Here is a 20099-nt window from a genome sequence, read left to right as displayed (position 1 = left end):
GGAGAGGGGCGGTGTGAGGCTGGGGAAACCGCCCTGCGGGCCGGGGGCCCATCTCCATTCCCTCGAGGTGGCCACCCCGCCCAGGCACTTACCTTCTTGCCACCCAGGGCCTCGAAGTGGCTCCGCAGCTCTTCCACAGTGATGGGGAAGTGCTCCATCTGCTGAGGGCCACCTAGGGTCTCCTCCTTGAACACATCCACCCTCCTGCTGTCTGCTGGCACATTCTCCACGGTGCTGCTGCGGCTGATCTTACCCAGCACCAGGGACCGTGGGGCTGGCGAGCACCGGAGCGTCGGGCCAGGGCTTGTCGCATTGGCAGACTCCCATCTCTGCTTGAGGAGCTCCACGGAGCCCTTCTGCAGGGGCAAGTCTGCCAGCTCCAGCGTGCCCTGCCAATGCAACATGTACCTGGGGTCAGAGACAGGTGGCACCGTGCCGGCAGAGGCCACCATGGGGTGGCTAGAGAGCCCTTGTGGGTCGCGGGACAGGCCAGGGCACAGGCTGGCGGCTGGGAGAGAAGCCACTTCCCAGTGGAAAGTGAGATCCAGTAAGACCGGATCCAGTAAGAGTCAGTGAAAGGCTTTGGTGTGTTCATACAGCAGCAATATGTTAATTAAAGAGTGAATTAAGGGTGGTATTCAGGTATTTTATTCTTAAGCTTGCTAGCAGAATTGCTGTCTATCATGAATGGAAAAGCAGCAAGCACACAATTAGGGAGAATTTCAAACAAATGGGGCTAATGAATGAGTGCCTGGTAATCAGTGTGTGCTGCACTGAAAGGTGTTGTGACAGGTGACTGCTGGTTTCTTTTAGATTTGATACAGCTGTCAGTATTGTAGAGCGACGCACAGCATTTTAATGCAGCCAGGAGACAGAAGGGCTACTGCATAGCTGTGAGAGTACTTGGATAGTCTGGAAACACATCCCAGTACAGTGCTCCTAATTGCACTGTAACTCTTCTGGCAGGTAAATTACTAAGTGCTGATATCAAATCTTTCTGATCAGCTGCCTGTGTTCTCACAAAGGCTTATTCTATCTTTCTTACAGTACGCTTGGGAGGGAAAATTGCCATTCTATCATTTTGCACCAGTTGCTGAAATCTGCTACCCATTTCCTGAAATCAGCTCTCAAGAGGTTTGATTTTGAGGTTTTCTGCCCTGTAGCAAATACTCAAAGGTAAGTTTTCATCTCTCATTCAAAATGACTTTGAGTAGAAAGAATATGCATTTAAAACAGTAAAGAGAAGGAAATGTTAACAAGAACCGAGACCCAACTACTAGCTAAAATCTCCATTTGCTGGCCCCTCCCTTCTTGGCAAGGGAGTTTGTTATGTGTTTAACTGTCCTTTAACATGCTTACATTTGATTGAGCTTAAATCTGCATTGTTGGGAGTTGGGCTTGGGGTTTTTTTGAGTCAATTTTTAATCATAATTAGTGCTGTCTGTAATATTTTGCTTAGGAGAAAAAAACACAGGAGAAGTACTGGGTGTTTGATGCACTCCAAGAATATTTTTAAAAGGAAACTCAAGGTCCACCTTCCTTGGACAAAACAGGAAAGAGTTTCTTGGCTCACAGCTTTCACCTTCTTTCCAAACAGAAATTGGCCCAAGACTTGTCTCTCCTTTAGCTTTTTGGCAATACTAGGTTGTGGTTATGGCTAAAACATCCTGCTAGTTCCTCTTGACTGATGCAAGCTGTCTCCCATGCTCTTCCCTTCCTGCAAGCAAAAGCGTAATGCCCTTCCCCTACCGCATGTGCCTGTTGTTCCAAGCTGTCTGGTTCCATCAAAGATCCTAAATGGGTTTAACCCATTTGCTTTTAACCCAAAATGAAGAACAACTGCTAAATTCATCAGTCACAAGAATGTTCAACCTAACTCATAGCTGTATGTTAGAAATACTCCTGATTTACACTGCAACTAAGGACTGACTTTACACTGTGAAGCAGGCTCTTTGTAATTCAGGTGAGTGTGCTTATGCAATATCCACATTCTCCTATGTTTTGCCTCATTGCTAGTGGGTCCTTTTGTTGGTTTCATAGGTGTTCAGGGTAGATGTTATGCTGTCATTCAAAAATAGTGTGGAGTTCACCTCCTTCTCCCTCACAGCTCTCAAAATAGGTTTAATGAAGAGTGGTAGCTTCTCTTACCCTCGTCTAGTGTGGAACCTATGCCTGCTAGATGACAGATAAAATACATTTGCTTTGCTCGCATGCATGAATTGGCTTGTATGAGGTGAAATTGTGTGGAGATGCAATGGTTTATAAAGTTGGTGATTTGCTGCACTCTTCCCCCTCTCCCCGAGAGATTTCATTGCAACATCTGCATTTTTGTCACGAATAAATTTGAATGTAGGCCTAAACCTGACTTTAAGCCACTTCCTAAAGATATATTTTGATGAAAGCTCCTCTCTGAAACTTGGGGGGGACACGACCAAAAAAACCCCCAAACTAGAATCTGGTGTGTCCTAGAGTTCATTTGAGGTTTTCACATTTTATTACTGCTATCTCCAAAACCGGTCTCTGATCTTCTAATTTCCTTCCCTACCTGTTCATGGTAGTTTAAATCACTGTAGAATACTAATGGGAATTTATTTCAAGTAAAATATTTGAGGAATACTGCATATCTAAAATTGTCAGTTATTTTAATTGTTTCCCAAGCTTTGTAGATCCTTAGTCTTTATGAAAATGTAGGAAGAAAATAAAGGAAATACAAAAAGCGCAGATTTGGACTTAACCTAAATCGCTATTATCATTTCATACTGGCTCTGCTGACTGTAATTTTTAAATTTTACTGGCCATCTGTAAAATTATCTTATTTAAGTGAAGGGGAGAACAGATATTGTTGCTTTTATCAAGTATCTTTTTTTCTTTTGTGTCTACTATTTTTAGCTCTCGGCTATCTGGCTATATTTGTCCTCTGGCCTATTCACTTCTCCCCCAAACTTATCTTGATTTATTCTCTCATAGCGGCAATAAACTTATTACACTATCCAATTTGCTGAAATTGCAGGCAAATTCACATCTGTGGGTCTGTGACTGTCCTCTTCCCAAGAGCTGCAGAATAGGAGCCTGCCCATGTATGGGACTCGTGGCAGGGCAGAATTTAGTCTGTTACAGTCATGTTTTCAGTCCCATTGCACCAAACCCCTGCTCATAACAGTCAAATAACAGTCCATAAAAATGAACAAATATTAAAAAAAAAAAATCAATGTGATAGGATAAAGATTTCAGCCAGGTTAAAACACTGCAGGGATCATTGCCCTGTCATTTTCCTTGGTTTGGGAGACTCAAGTGTGCTTCTGTGGCCAAAAGTGATGTGTTGGAGAGAGGAAGATTGCAGTATCAAACAAATTAAGTTAGCTAGTGAGCAGTCATTCTGGCAGAAATTGATGGTGGAATTTTTGTGAAGGAACTACCTGAAATGCTATATATCCTTCAAAAGTAGGTCTTTGTGAATGCTACCTATAAACCTGTTGCATGAATGTGTGTGTTTTATGAGGCCAGTGATAGTACAGCACTCAAACACTGCAATCAAACTGTAGGTTTTACTTTTTTTGTGTTTCTTTTCTGGGATCTTTTGGATCTATCTCCCACTGATTTTATAAGAGGCCTGTGGTAATTCTTCATTGCATGTAATAAATCTGATAAATGTATACTTTTCCTGAGCAAAAAGCTATAGGAAGGCCTGTAGATTTTGTAGACTCCTGAACTGCAGATACCCAGTAAATTTCAGGGTTTTTTTTAAACCTGAACTTGTTGATAAATCTGTCTTCACAGTAGTATCATTGAAATGGTGTTTTTCTTCTTGCACTGTAAATGAGAGAAGCTCTCTTCTACTATTCACAGACTATTTATTCAATTGGTAGGTAAATATATTCATGCAAGTAATTAAAAGAGCTGTTGAGAAAAACTGTATCAGTTCTGCTGTGTATTCCTTTGCAAAATGGCTACCTGCATTTTCATCATATTCTTGCTATCTTAAATGTTTCTTACATGTAAACTCTTTCATTTGTTCACTAGCAAACAAGTAAATAGAAATTGTAAAAATAGTAAACAGATACAGTCTATTTGTAGAACTATTTGTGAATAGTGTTGCTATGTTCACTTAGCTGTATCCCCATGGGATGATATAATCATGCATATTGTGCTGGTGAGTCCTCTCCTGACAGTAGAAAACAATCTGTTGTCAAACAGCTGCCATTTGCCATTGCATAGTGAGCTAGATTTCCTTCTCAATTAAAAAAAAAAACAAACCCACAACAAAAAACCAAAACCCAGAACAAAAATATTTTGAGGACAGGATTTGAGAAGTCCTTTCCGTGATCTCCCATACTACTTCATCCAGCTCTTGCCTCTGACATCTCCCCTTCTATCCCACCCTGGACATCTGGTTCCAGTTAATCTGCACTATCAGGAATCCCTGGCATGAGGATCCATAGGCCATCTTGGGATAAATTATGGTAGAAGGACCAACAAGTTGCAAATGAAGACTGTATCTCATTCGACCCAATGTGTTTTCCAAACCACTGAAGAACAACCCCTAGGATCCAGAGGAGGCTACAGAACAAAAAGCAGCTGACCCCTTAGTTCATGGCAATGCTGGGAAGGGAGGCACAGGGATGAAAGAGAAGACCAGTAGCTGCCTAAGTTCTCCTCTAAATCTAGTCAATAATAGAATAAAAATAGTTCAGTTGGAAGGGATCTACAACAATCATTTAGTCTAACTGCAATATTCACTGGCCACTTTACTAAATAATCTCTTCTGCCCTAAGGACTCTAAATGTGCACATGATAGCTAGGCACACACTTCTGACACCATTGCTCGAAAAGCTTGCTGTTTCTTCTGCAGGTAAGCAGAGCCTCAAGTATCTGTAACATTTCTTCATTTACATTTCAGACACTTGTTAACAAAAGCAGCTCAGACAAGTTTATCAAAAGAGCTAAAATAGTTCTTGATTACTACAAAATGTAAAGCACTTCCAAATTCCTAGTCATATTTTGAGAAAATAAATTAATTTGGGCTGTCATTTAACATGCCAACCTTTATCCTGATACAAATACGCATAGCTAAATAGCAAAACTTTAAAAAATGTTGTTTCAACTCTAAATTATGGCAGACCCCTATTCTAGCAAATGTATAAATGTTCCAGTATTTTGAGGTAAATCACACTGGAACACTAATTCTCATATCTTACCAGCAAAATCAACACATTTTCTCATCTAATAAGAGAGGACTAGAAAGTGCATTATTCATATTCATGGGACTTCAGGAAAGACATGCTTATTTTTTTTCCTTTTATCCCCTCATTCTCATTTATTACATGAGCAATATCAGGCCCCACACTAGACAGCCTATTAAAAAAAAAAAAAGCATTAAATTGCATATTTGTACTGAGCTTATCTTACCGCTGTGTTCTTCTCAGTCAAGTTTTCTGGTTGTGACTCTGCTGCACTCATTGTGTGCCTGTTTAAAGGAAGACAAATTTAAACGTTCTCTAATTCATTGGTCTCATTTGACTAACGAACATGAAGCTTGATAGACGCATGTCTGATAGTAGTTACAAGACACCAAATCTCCTATGTGCTTGCCTTGCCAATGTATTATTTAGCGAGGCATAGAGGTAAAGTATGCTTTCTGCCATACCTCTGGCTGTGCTGCATGTGCTCACCTTACACTGCTTAGCAGTGGCAAAGGCTGGAGGCAACAGCTTTTGTTTCAGTGCTGTTTGGCAGCAAACAAAGCACCTTCCAGTAAAAAATAGCTGGTTCTTAAGTATATAGGGAAGGCTTGGAGAAAAAGTACAATTGATAAGTCATAAGCCAAATGAATAAGAAAATACTATGTACATTCAGTATCATTCAGACCACGTAACGATACCACATTCCAATGCAGCTGGTTTTCTAAATAATAAACATAATTACTTTTCAAGGGTTTCACTGTGGACCAAAAGTACATATTATAAATCATACAGGAAAAAAAGGTAGAAGGCTTTTCAAAGATCTTCCTCTCCCCTTCATTCTGTTTTCATCTGCTATGTTACAGGGCTGTTACTTTTTCTTCCCCCACCCCAAATCTGTAATCAAATTGTTTAGATTAATCTCTAGAAGCTTTTGACCTTTCTAGCTATTTTTCCCATCTAGGGAATTACCGTAACATGGGTGCTAGCATTCCAATCTATGCTGCTTATTGGCTAGAACAAATTAATTCAAAGAAGGAAATACATACAAAATGAATAATTTTAAATCTTAAAACTTAAGTGCAGGTAACTTGGCAATTGAGGAAGATACTCCTGCTCAGTTTAAAGAAAACCCCAAACTTTAGAATCTGATGCATGAGCCAGGCATCTTATAAAGGCAACGCTGACATTGCTTTACCTTTTAACAGAGAGTGATAATTGTACGACAACTGCTGAGAAGCATCACTTTCTGCTAATGGCAAGCTGTGCATTTCCATCCCTAGTTACATGTTTGTGGAAAGTCAGACACAAATACTTATCGGCATATAGCTTTGACTAAAAAAGTCCTCTTTCACCTAATCTTAAGTGCGAGAAAAATTGGATGGTTATGACACACCAGCATTTGTACTGCAAACCATAAATAAATTAAAATGTATTTCTAGTATTTAGCCTTTTATTCAATTCTGACTGTTGCTTAAAAAACCCTTTAAGCAACACTCAGCACTTCTGACACCAGATATATGAACAGCAAGAGTGAATGTTTACAAACTCTTTTCGTGGCCCAGTTTAGAGTTGCAGAATAATTTCAGTTGGCAGGGACCTCTGTAGGTCCTCTAGTCCTACCTCCTTTTTTTCTCCTCATATACAGCTGTATCTACTCATAATTTATGTGTCTTTTCATTATCTTTGAGAGAGTCCTCAGTCCACGTCTGTCATGATTACACATCAGCAGGTGAAGACTGCAGTCAAGAGGTGCTGACTTCTGACCTGCCCATCGCCACTGTGGGCAAACACAGCTGAATTTCTGGAGTTGCTGGGCCACCATCTCCATGGGTGGGCATATGCAAGTCAGCACAACCAACCTGGCCTCCCAGAACTCTTTTTCCAAAGACACGAGCCAGGAGCACGCAGCGACAGAACTTGTTCTGTAACCTCTCCCCAAATGACTTGATGTCCTTAGGGACACATTTTTGGGTGGGCTATTCAGTAGATAATAAAAATACCCAAACCTAGGCAGCGCCTGTTTTTCATTGTTACTCACAAGTACTTGGCTAACTTCAGGCTCTCTCTTATAAGCAACTGGGCAGAAGTGTTCAACCAGCTCTGGCGTGCCACGCTTGGTTTTCTTTGATTTACACTTGTTTTTCTTTCTCTCTTTCTGTAGTATATTGGAGACTTTTCTGACTTTCAGGCTAAACCTCCTCGCCCAACAGAAAGTTTAAAGGACTCTTCAGCTAAGTACAGTGTACACTAAGGGTACCCTCTTGCATCCACTCTTGTGCCACATGTTTTGTAACTCATAAAAATGACATTAAATCTTACTTCAAAAACTGCAGGCCATGAAATGTACAAAATAACAAAGTAATTTAAAATACCTACAAAATACTGTTTCCCCACACACACCTTTGAAAGAGTAACAAAGCTTATACTGGAATAAAACTTACTATGCTGCAAGTTGATGATATGTGACCCGTGCTTCAGTCTAGCATTAAATGAAAGGTGGTTAAATCTGTGTGCAGAATCTCCTCTATTCTGCCCTTGACAGTTATTTATATTTCTCTGTAGTTGGTACATGGGATTGCCAAGTCAGCATGCAGGTTTTTTTCCCCTCTCAAGTTTGATCATGGCTACATGACTACAAGGCAATGGAGAATTAGGCCCTTTGTTTCATGGTGTGTTTTAAACTGAAGATTCGGAAAGCTTGTCCTGGTTTCAGCTGGGATAAAGTTAATTTTCTTCTACCAGCTACTAAGCTGGTATAGTGCTGTGTTTTGGATTTTAGTATGAGAATAATATTGATATTATTAGGGGGGCCCTGCCTCCAGCCAGGAAGAGGAAAGGGACAACCGGGTTTACTGGACTGTGTGGATTCGATGGCCTGGCACATCAGACCCACAGAGGTATAAAGCTCTTGTAGACACCAGGGCACAGTGTACCCTAATGCCATCAAGCTATATAGGGGCAGAACCCATCTGTATTTCTGGAGTCACAGGGGGATCCCAACAGCTGACTGTACTGGAGGCCGAAGTGAGCCTACCTGGGAATGAGTGGCAAAAGCACCCTGTTGTGACTGGCCCAGAGGCTCTGTGCATCCTTGGCATAGACTGCCTCAGGAGAGGGTATTTCAAGGACCCAAAAGGGTACTGGTGGGCTTTTGGTATAGCTTCCCTGGAGACAGAGGAAATTAAACAGCTGTCTACCTTGCCCGGTCTCTCAGAGGACCCTTCTGTTGTGGGGTTGCTGAGGGTTGAAGAACAACAGGTGCCAATCGCTACCACAATGGTGCACCAGAGGCAATATCGCACCAACGGAGACTCCCTGATTCCTATCCATAAACTGATGCGTCGACTGGAGAGCCAAGGAGTGATCAGTAAGACTCGTTCACCCTTTAACAGTCCCATAAGGCCAGCGCAAAAGTCTAATGGAGAGTGGAGACTAACAGTAGGCTACCTCAGCCTGAATGAAGTCACGCCACGGCTGAGTGCTGCCATGCCAGACATGCTGGAACTTCAATACAAACCAGAGTCAAAGGCAGCCAAATGGTATGCTACAATTGATATCGCTATGCGTTTTTCTCAATCCCTTTGGCAGCAGATTGCAGGCCACAGTTTGCTTTCACGTGGAGGGGCGTTCAGTACATCTGGAATCGATTGCCCCAGGGGTGGAAACACAGCCCTACCATTTGCCATGGACTGATCCAGACTGCACTGGAACAGGGCGAAGCTCCAGAACATCTGCAATACAGTGATGACATCATTGTGTGGGGCAATACAGCAGAGGAAGTTTTTGAGAAAGGGAAGAAAATAGTCCAGATCCTCCTGAAAGCTGGTTTTGCCATAAAACAAAGTAAGGTCAAGGGACCTGCGCAGGAGATCCAGTTTTTAGGAATAAAATGGCAAGATGGACGTCGTCAGATCCCAATGGATGTGATTAACAAAATAACAGCCATGTCTCCACCAAGTAGCAAAAAAGAAACACAAGCTTTCTTAGGCGTTGTGGGTTTTTGGAGAATGCATATTCCAAATTACAGTCTGATCATAAGCCCTCTCTATCAAGTGACCTGGAAGAAGAATGATTTCAAATGGGGCCCTGAGCAATGACAAGCCTTTGAACAAATTAAACAGGAGACAGTTCATGCAGTAGCCCTTGGGCCAGTCCAGGCAGGGCAAGACGTAAAAAATGTGCTTTACACCACAGCCAGGAAGAACAGCCCTACCTGGAGCCTCTGGCAGAAAGCACCAGGGGAGACTCGAGGTCGATCCCTAGGGTTTTGGAGTCAGGGATAGAGAGGATCTGAGGCCTGCTATGCTCCAACTGAAGAAGAGATATTGGCAGCATATGAAGGGGTTCAACCTGCTTTGGAAGTGGTTGGTACTGAAGCACAGCTCCTCTTGGCACCCCGACTGCCGGTGCTGGGCTGGATGTTCAAAGGGAGGGTCCCCTCTACACATCATGCAACTGATGCTACATGGAGTAAGTGGGTTGCACTGATCACACAACGGGCTCGGATAGGAAACCCCAGTCTCCCAGGAATCTTGGAAGTAATTATGGACTGGCCAGAAGGCAAAGATTTCAGAATATCACCAGAGGAGGAGGTGACGTGCTGAGGAGGCCCCACTGTACAATAAACTATCAGAAGATGAGAAGCAATATGCCCTGTTCACTGATGGGTCCTGTTGTATTGTAGGAAAGCATCGGAGGTGGAAGGCTGCTGTATGGAGTCCTATACGACAAGTTGTAGAAACTGCTGATGGAGAAGGTGAATCAAGTCAGTTTGCAGAGGTGAAGGCCATCCAGCTGGCTTTAGATATTGCTGACCAAGAAAAGTGGCCATTGCTCTATCTCTATACTGACTCATGGATGGTGGCAAATGCCTTGTGGGGGTGGTTACAGCAATGGAAGCAGAGCAACTGGCTGCGCAGAGGCAAACCCATCTGGGCTGCCGCGCTGTGGCAAGATATTGCTGCCCGGGTAGAGAACCTGGTTGTAAAAGTATGTCACAGAGATGCTCACGTGCCCAAGAGTCAGGCCACAGAAGAACATCAAAAGCACCAGCAGGTGGATCAGGCTGCTAAGATTGAAGTGGCCCAGGTGGATCTGGACTGGCAACATAAAGGTGAATTATTTAGAGCTGGGTGGGCCCCTGACACCTCAGGCCATCAAGGAAGAGATGCAACATATAGATGGGCTTGTGGTCAAGAGATGGACTTGACCATGGACACTATTGTACAGGTTATCGACGAATGTGAAACATGCGCTGCAATCAAACAAGCCAAGCGGTTAAAGCCTCTGTGGTTCAGAGGACAATGGCTGAAATATAAATACGGGGAGGCCTGGCAGATGGATTATATCACACTCCCACAAACCCACCAAGGCAAGCGCCATGTGCTCACAATGGTGGAAGCAACCACGGGATGGCTGGAAACACATCCTGTGCCCCAGGCCACTGCTCAGAACACTATCCTGGGCCTTGAAAAGCAAGTCTTATGGCGACATGGCACCCCAGAAAGAATTGAGTCAGACAATGGGACTCATTTCTGAAACAACCTCATAGACACCTGCGCCAAAGAGCATGGCATGGAGTGGGTATATCACATCCCCCATCATGCACCAGCCTCTGGGAAAATCAAACGATACAATGGACTGTTAAAGACTACACTGCGAGCAATGGGCGGTGGGACATTCAAACATTGGGATACACATTTAGCAAAGGCCACCTGGTTAGTCAACACTAGGGGATCTGTCAATCGAGCTGGCCCTGCCCAATCAAAACTTTTACGTACTGTAGAAGGGGATAAAGTCCCTGTAGTACGCATAAAAAACATGCTGGGGAAGACAGTCTGGGTTACTCCTGCCTCAGGCAAAGGCAAACCCATTTGTGGGATTGCTTTTTCTCAAGGACCCGGGTGTACTTGGTGGGTAATGCGAAAGGATGGGGAAGTCCAATGTGTACCTCAAGGGGATTCGATTTTGGGTGAGAATAGCCAATGAGCTAAATGGTATGATGTTAATTGCTATATAATACTGTATGTCATCAGTTTTATGGTTGCTATACACCATATCAATGGTATTTCAGTAAGAATCACCCAGATTAATGATGAATGAACTTCGATGAAATCCAAGCAAAGCACAGCGGTGATGGAACCAGAACTGGCTTCAGCATGCAACAATCCAACACCACACACCATCTCTCCTGCCCTGAAGGACTGTTATGACAGATGGAGCCCAAAGTCATGGACTAAATGAACTTAACAAACATTTTAGAAGGATGGCCCATAGACCAAGGGAATTATAGCTGTGTGTACATATATATATCAAGAGACAGGAAAAGTGGTGGTGATTAATTGTATTAGAAAGGGTAGAACCTGGGCATCATGTAAATGGTATAGAATAAGGGGTGGACACTGTCCTGGTTTCAGCTGGGATAGAGTTAATTTTCTTCCTAGTAGCTGGTATAGTGCTGTGTTTTGGATTTTAGTATGAGAATAATATTGATAACATGCTGATGTTTTGGCTGTTGCTAAGTGGTGTTTACACTGGTCAAGGACTTTTTTTCAGCTTCCCATGCTCTGCCAGGTGCACGAGAAATGGGAGGGGGCACAGCCAAGGTAGTTGATCCAAACTGACCAAAGGGCTATTCCATACCATATGATGTCATGCCCAGTATATAAACCGGGGGAGTTGGCCGGGGGGCAGCGATTGCTGCTCAGGGACTGGCTGGGTATCAGTCGGCAGGTGGTGAGCGGTTGTATCTTTTTTTTTTTTTTTTCCTTTTTCCCTCCCTTGGTTTTTGTTCCCCTCTCTCTCTTGTTGTTTTCCTTCTCATTACAATTCATTATTATTATTACTATTATTTTGTTCCAATTATTAAACTGTTTTTATCTCAACCCATGAGTTTTCTTACTTTTGCTCTTCCGATTCTCTCCCCCATCCCACCGGGGGGGAGTGAGTGAGCGGCTGCGTGGTGCTTAGCTGCCAGTTGGGGCTAAACCACGACAAAGCTCATGGCAAATATTGCTGGGCATGAAATCTTTGTCCTGAGGCTCATCCATCTCATTTCTGCACCTCCATAATTCACACCAACTCCCCCAGTTCTGTCCTTGTGAACTAGTATAATGCTCATATATACTTGTAAACTTTGTCTTATAACTGAACAGTCTAACTGCTGTAAGTATAGAGGAATTTATTGCATTTAGCTTTTGCTTTGAAAAATCTGTTTAATCTCTTCTAAACTTTTTGTTAGAACTATGTTTTAAAATGAGAATTTACTTGATCGTTATCTGCTTATCATCTTTTCTGATAACTCTTACTTAAAGCACAGTCATTGCGAGGCTATTTGATGTACACTACAGTCCTCTGGAAGTGGCTTTTTTTGGTTAACCTATTCTTTGTAAATGAGAAATTCGTAGAGAACTCCTACGTAGACCTCTTTGCTCCTATAGAGAGAGAATTGGGAAAAGAAGTCAGAAGTATGTAATTATAACGACATAACTGGCATTAATAGAGCAACTTAGTGCTCATGGATATGTTAAAAGGTGATCCAGAGATGATTACCTGTCTACATTAGGGTACCATCTGTTCTGTATTTGTATATGGCTGACAGCTAATAAATGTCCTGGGGAATACATTGCAGGGGAAGGGCGCGGAAAAAAAAGTTTAATGTTGAGTTTTAACCAAAGACCTATTGCTTGCGTTTAAATAATTATACTTGAGTTAGATGATATGTTTCAGAATAGAAGTCTGTATTTTTCTACTCAGATCAAGACAGTGAAATGGAAGTAAGGATTTTATAACCTTGTCACTTTAGCCAGTGTTCTGGGAGCTCTGAATTGCAGCCACATGTAACTGTTATGGCTCCATCTTGGCAAGAATATATGAATCAGCACAGAAAGCAGTATCATTTTGTGAATGTGTGAACAGAGCAAGCTTCAGTGACATGCGTTAAATGTTTGGGTGAAATTCCCAGGATCATGGCATGATTCACTCAAATTGGATAACTCTTTAATTGGTCAGTTATTTTCAAACGGAAAAATTGTATCTGGCTAGCTTGTTGGTAAGAATGTGTTATGAGTATGTTAATACTCATTCCATTATTATAATTCACCTAAAATAACCCTTATGTGATTTCAAGGGACAGTGGCATCCATTAAAGACACAGCTGATGACAATGGATGGTCACCCCTCTAACTCTAAAGAGCAAAGATCACTGTGCTTAATCACTCACCCTCCATTATAGAGACAAATATTACAAATATTTACATCTCTCAAAAATGACTGGTGAAATGACATATGACATTCTCTTCAGCATGACGGATTTTTGCATTATACTGCTGTACCTAGGCCAGCAAGGAGCTTCATACTGAGGGATCATGAAACAAAAATATTTCAGTTATGTCTACCATCTTTCTGAGACTATCATAAGAGGGATTTCTGGTCAAGTTTTCCACATGAAAGACAGTATTATTAAAGTATATTGTTTAAATTATTTCTGTTCTTTTAATAGGTAGTGTTTGCCATATGCCTTCATATAGGAAAACAAAGGTTTCAGTGGAGCAGTTACGATTATTGTGAATATATGAATATTTATTATTATTACATCACATTATTATTATGAACATAGGAATATCTCCTGGAAGTATAGGCATCTTGCATTTGTTCTCCCTGTAGTTTAGTACTTGCTTTCTGGGCAATCTTAAATTTACTTTTCTTTCTTTTACTCTGACGTGGTACAAAGGGTCATTCTTTTCTTGTTCTATTGTAAATATTATTTTCTTGCTTTGTGGCCTACGTGCATACAGGCAGGAAAAAGCATTTGAGAGGGCAACAGCACGTGGGAGCTTCAAGAGAGTCCTGCATGCTGGAATCAGTCAAGACAGTTGGCATATGTAGCCTTGGATGTCTGTTTTGATAGTATTAAACAATTTGAAAACGATTGGGTGATTTCAAATTTAATACTATGTATGAAATAGAGGTGAGAAAGGTCACAGTTTGTTGAGGGAAGCAGAGATCAAACCAAGTGTGTTGACAGGTCCTGAGCTGGCCTAAGCAACTCACAAAAGCTGAGTACAAAGACTAAACCAGGCTAGTCCAGGGTGCATAGAATAACATCTGAGCAATAGAAAAATTAACTGAATGAAGTATTAGTATCAAGACAGACTTTAAAGACAAAGTCAAGGAAGAAGGCAAGTGCTGAAAGGCTGAAGCAGTACTTTAAGATACTCAGTGCACAGAAAAAAGGTATATAACCTGAGTAGTATGGTGAGTACACATGGCAAAAGGTACCTAAAACTCATGTTAAGCAAAAAATTAATGACACAGAGAAGGCATATCCATTGTTGACCATGCTTGTATTAGGAGTGAGATATTTATATCTTAGTGTTGACTGATGTAAAAGGTACATAATCTGATCCACTTTTGCTGCCAGTACAGTTAAACATAGGGAAATATATTCTGACTTACAATGAAAAGGTAAACTTTTGGTATGGATCACTTCAGAATGGTATCTTCTAAAATAAGATATAAAAGGTTATTAGTTTTTCTTCTCTTTTACACCTAATTAATCTTTTCGTCTCTCCACTAGGGATTTAAGGTGAGAATGAGAAGGCTTGAGAGTGTCCATAGCAGTGATCAGGGTCTTCCTTTGCTCTCTCCTAAGTATAGGAATTTCCCACTGGGAATACTATGTGGAAAAAGAAAATTTTTTTTAAAAAAAAAGGATGAGTAGGGTGGGGGTTTTCGGGGAGTGGGGGGGATTTTTTTTTTCTTTTTTCTTTTGCTTTTTTTCCTCCACAAAACAGCAGGAGCACTGGAGTAAGACATATCTTATTTTCAATGAAGTCGTATGCCCAAGAGGCACAAATAGGTTCTGTGATGTTATTTTTTCAGTGTGTAAGCAACAGGCCATACAAAACCCACTAAAATCGGGAAGGAAGTAAAATGCGAGACATATATGCCTGAACCTGTGTTGTTAGATGTACTTACTATGGGACCTCATAGAATAGGATATTGCTGTAAATGTCTGCACATCTCTGTTTACAAGTGATTGCAAAAGGTTAAGGAGAAAGACAAACGGAAGTGAGTTAGGAAAGATAGAAATTCTCTTCTCCGATTGACACATTCTTGCTTATGTACCTCAAAGATTCACCAGTTCATACACTGGAGGATATAACAAATAATCTATATAAATCTATATAATCTATATAAAATCTATAGAATCTATATAAAATCTATAGAATCTATATAAAAGTGGACCTGAGATGACATTTATACTGAAAAATACTTCTGTCAAAGTTAGGATTCTCCTGGTTGCACTGTAATTTTCCAGACATCTTCAATATCTATTTTTGAGGGTTCATAGAAGATTCTTGCACCTTCTGAGCACTGTGATCAGCACATCTTCATAATTCAGAATGGTCGAACCCTGATTTACAGGTGCTAGATGATTAACTGGGGAAGAGGCATCTAAATAAGAAAGTATAATAAATAAGTTGTTGTGGTTTTGAAAATACTGATACTACACTTAGTAGAATGAATAAAAGTCCTATATTTGATATGTGGGGACAGTCTGATATTAGTACACTCAACTCTAACTGATACTACAGAAAGATGTAATTTCACTACTGTGAAGAACAGTAAGGCAAAACCCCCCTCAAATCCACCCTCCACACAAACAAGGAGCCTTAAGCAAAAGATCTCTTCTTTCTTTAGAGAAGAAAAATAGGTGTGGGAGTGGGACGTTTGGGAACAGTTGTAGAGTTGTTAAGTTTCAGGTTTGGATTTTTTTAAAAATCTTTAAAATTTAAGAACAAGACCAAATGAAAGTGTGCTCTGAGTTAAAAGGGACAGTGCATGCTCTAAAACCTCCTGAACTCCAAATGCTCCTTGCACATCCATGTATTCTCCCAAATGCAGTGATTCTTTTGGGTGTGCAGAGAATTGAGGAGGATATATCAACTGTTGAGATATCAACTGCTTTTCTTTTCCTTTTTTTACTCCATTCAAATGCACATCAACTTACACAGTTTTCAGATAGAGTAAATTATGTGTCCTCTTTTTTTAAATCTTTGAAATAATTATTATTTTCAACATATAACTGCAGAGCAAGTCCAGTTGCTTTGTACTAGCAGTGGGCTTTCTAAAAATTTACTTTAAAAAGTATGATATTAAAGGGCATTCTGAAAGAGACGCTGCTGAGAAAGTTCAGATAACTCTCATCTGCTCTTCTACTAGATGTGTCGGAAAACTACAGCCCTTTTCCAAAGTAATAAGCTTAACAAAGATCAGCCTTACTGAGACTAGAGAGTAGAGGCAAGAATTAGGATACTTTAGTCAAGGGACCGGTTTGTAGCCTCAGGACTGGCAAACACTAACTTGGAAAAACAGCTGTTATTTAAAAGATTTGAGTATTCAGGATTGCTGACAGCTTTTAGGTTTTAAAGTAGCCTGGAACAGCTTTGGTCTACCGCTTTACTTCTTTTTCAGTCTTACGAATGCAGTTTCTGTGTTCTACTTGAAACAACACTGCAGGCTGCCTTTACCTGTTGCCAGGGTGTTCTGCAAGGAACCTCTCTCTGTCCTTTGTCTCCACTGGATTTGCAAGAGCACTATCAGAAGGAGATGACAGCATGTAGTATCTCGTATAAATAAATCTCTTTTCCTTTGCATCAAGAACTGAACTTGACTGCTTGCTTCTGTCATCTTCTTGTCTTTGGGCTACACTTCTCACCCTGACAGTGGAAGAGATTTCATTATTAATAGTAGCAGAAACAAATTGTTTTCCTCCTGGAAAGAGATAGTGCTAATACTGTCTAAAACTTTGAAGAGAGAACAAAGCATTTCTTGATACTTTCTCAGATGTACTGCTGAGTAAGCAGGGAAAAAAAAGGAGACATCATCTTTCCAGATGGTTTTTATGAAGCACCTGAAGTCAAAATTAAGCTAGAGAAAAACACAATATTCTTTTCCAGATTGTTACATTTGCATTCAGATGGATCCATATTGTACTGTTCAGTTTTCAATTATGTGCACAGAGAGTCAGTAGGTTGTAGGAAATTACTGAATCTTGTGAAGGAAACTTGGCAAGACGTTTTCAGGGAGTAATTATGACAAGTTCTACAGGTCAGAGTAACAAGCACATGTAATAGGGCTTTTAGAAGGAAAAATTGAAGGAAGGAAGACATTTCAAATACCCTTATCAGTGAAGATAACAACAATACGAGTAATTTTTAACCTGGAGGAGTTTGACTAAGGAGTGAACAGGACGTCACATAACTGAACAGAGAAAGCCATAGCTAAATCAACTCTGAAGAATCCTTGTTCCGTAGGACTTTATAGCCCTACAGTGATGAGCTGCTGGAAATAATCCTGACATTTAGAGTAAATGAAAAGCATACATCAAGCAATGCTGAGTAAAACACATACAAATCATTAATTTGTTCTGTTGTTGCTGGTGGGTTTTATTTAGCTTTCTCTCTCTCTTCCCATAAAACTTTCACTTTTATGGATGAGATATAGGTAAGTGGTAAAGAGCAGCACTGGGAAATAAAACAGAACTTATTTTTATTTATACCTCTTTCTTAATCTATGTTGTGCCCAGAAACATAAGCTTACAAAATCAACAATAAAAAGAAGAAATTAAATATTCTCAGCTTTCTTTGAACAGTTTGTGGAGCCCTTCTAGTGCACTGTTTTCATTTCTTGTCCCAGCAGAGAGGGGGATTAGACCTTATAATAAGGACAGAATGGTTGAAGAGATTGTCCTTTTTATTGGCTTGCTCTGGTTGTTAAATGTGACCATGAGAATTGTAAAATCAATGAAATCCCTTCTTTTATATCTACCTGAAGCACACTGTTCCTTCATTTTCTTTAGATGTTGGCTAGTCACATCGCTCACACTGCAACTGCAGTTTAGGAATGTGCATCTAAAATCTCAGGTTGGTTCAGTACAAATGCTTGTTAAGATGATCTTTCATATAGAAGTACAGTGCTCTTTATTGAAAATGTCATTTAAAAGCAGGTTTACTCTTCCCGTGCAACTTGAAGTACTAACATGAGTAAGAAATTTTAACAAGGGTTGGGTTTTTTTGTTTGTTTTGTTTTTGCCTGGAGACTATTCTTGTGAGCCTTGAACTGACTTACCCATGTTCTTGTAGCTAAATATGTGGGCTACTAACTTGTCTTCCCTTTGTCTCTATCCCTGACACTTTATGCGGAATGAAATTACAAATTTTACCATATCCGTGTGATGCCATAGTGCTTCTTCCAACCAGGTTTAATGGTAACTGGCTTTTCTCTAGAACCAGAGCAACCCCACCACCCTATCCCTTAAGAGGAATCTTTGCTTAGGCACAAAGTCATCTAGTTTAATTTGCTTCATTATTGAGGCTGCCTGACTGAAGAGACAACATTTGTGGTGTGCACCTTCTAGATGATGGTGGGGAGATAATTATTTGTTCACTCTCTTCTAGGTCTTCCCATTAAATTTGCTGTGGGAAGAGATTTGAAGATTGAAATGCCACTGCAGTTTCACTTTCCTGCCTCAATGAGGCATTTTTCCTCCTTTCACCTTCTTCCTCATTGAATAGTTTCATCGTAAGTCACAGTATATTTGTTACGCTGCTATTGCTCTAACGGAGGACCTGTGTTCCATTATATGCAATGATGTAGAATATTGTTTCTGAATGAGTTTCATTTATAACTTCAGTATAAGTTCATATAACTTCAGTTTATACTCCTCTCTCAGTTAAGCCTGATGTGTTCTTATTGTCAAGAAAGGTAATCATAAATTTTGTATTCTGTCTGTTAATACAGCAGGACAAAGATTTCTTACCTCTTGACTTAAGAAGACACATTCTTTTGTGATTACTAATCAAAATGATGGCCAATTGACTTTTGCTAGCTCACCAAAGAAATATTCATTCTGTACAACCACAAGATAAGTAAGGTGCTGGGAAGGGAGAAAGATCGTGTGCTTTGTGAGCCCTTACAGAGCAGCCTCCCCAGCCTCTACAAGAAAAGGACAGCGATAACAGGAGATGCTATATCTTGGGCATGATATATGTCTAGGGCCTATATTAGAAGACATAAGAGTGCTTTCTGATCTGCTTACACAGAATGAATATTTCTTTGGGGGCTTGGGGTAGAGGGAATAGTGGGCCTATCCTTTCAGCAGCACTTTGGTTTTATGCTCATTTAACCTGGTCATGAAAAAATATCCACAGTCTCATTGATTTTCCATACCTCCCACCTCACAGTTATGTATCCAATTTAATTCTTAATTTTTCAGCTGTATTTTCTTCTTGTAACACAGCTTCTAAATACATTATCATTGTTGCTTAAATCTGTCCAGTACATGGTGACTGTCAGTTATGTATCTTCTCATTCATCCTTTAGCGAGACTACAAGCTGCTAGGTATTTTACATTTTTCTCAGAAATTAGTTCCTTTCCAAGTCTGTAATGATTTTTCCCATTCTTTTTTGAAATCTCTCCAATATGCTGGTGTCCCTTTTTTTTTTTTGGGGGGGGGGGGAAGAAAAGAGCCCACATTACTCTTGATACTTTGTCTCCACTTCTGAATAGAAAAATTGTCTGATGAATGACTCAGTGCAGTGACTATATAGGCTTGAGTTAAAATTGCTTGGATTAGTGAACTCATTTTTGTGTGCACAGGTTCACAACCTGCTTATTGGCATTTTTACTGCCAGTCCATGGTATTTTTGCTTTCAACTCCTGCTCTGCATTTGCTTTCATGGAGGAAAAATATTTTACAAGAAAGTGATTTCTGCAGTGTGTTAATAACCACAGTGGAGCCAGTGGTTCTGCCAGGATTCAGAATTCTTTTAAAATTTGAGGACTGTCTAGAGTGCATGGGGACATCATTTTAGACATTCGCATTACTTTTGGTATTAAAAAGAAACCTTAAA

General features: G+C 40.5%; 1 long non-coding RNA gene across 1 annotated transcript in view; it reads left to right on the top strand.

Moving 5' to 3' along the window:
• Positions 1-1060: 1060 nt before the first annotated feature.
• Positions 1061-20099, top strand: part of LOC140657497 (uncharacterized) — a 55142-nt gene continuing 36103 nt past the window's right edge. The window contains exon 1 of the long non-coding RNA XR_012044369.1: positions 1061-1176. This is a non-coding gene — a long non-coding RNA (uncharacterized lncRNA). The remainder of the gene's footprint in view (positions 1177-20099) is intronic.

This window comes from Ciconia boyciana, chromosome 10 (genome assembly GCF_034638445.1).
Source record: "Ciconia boyciana chromosome 10, ASM3463844v1, whole genome shotgun sequence".
In the NCBI taxonomy this organism is placed as follows: Eukaryota; Metazoa; Chordata; class Aves; order Ciconiiformes; family Ciconiidae; genus Ciconia; species Ciconia boyciana.
This window is presented reverse-complemented; position numbering and strand designations above follow the sequence as displayed.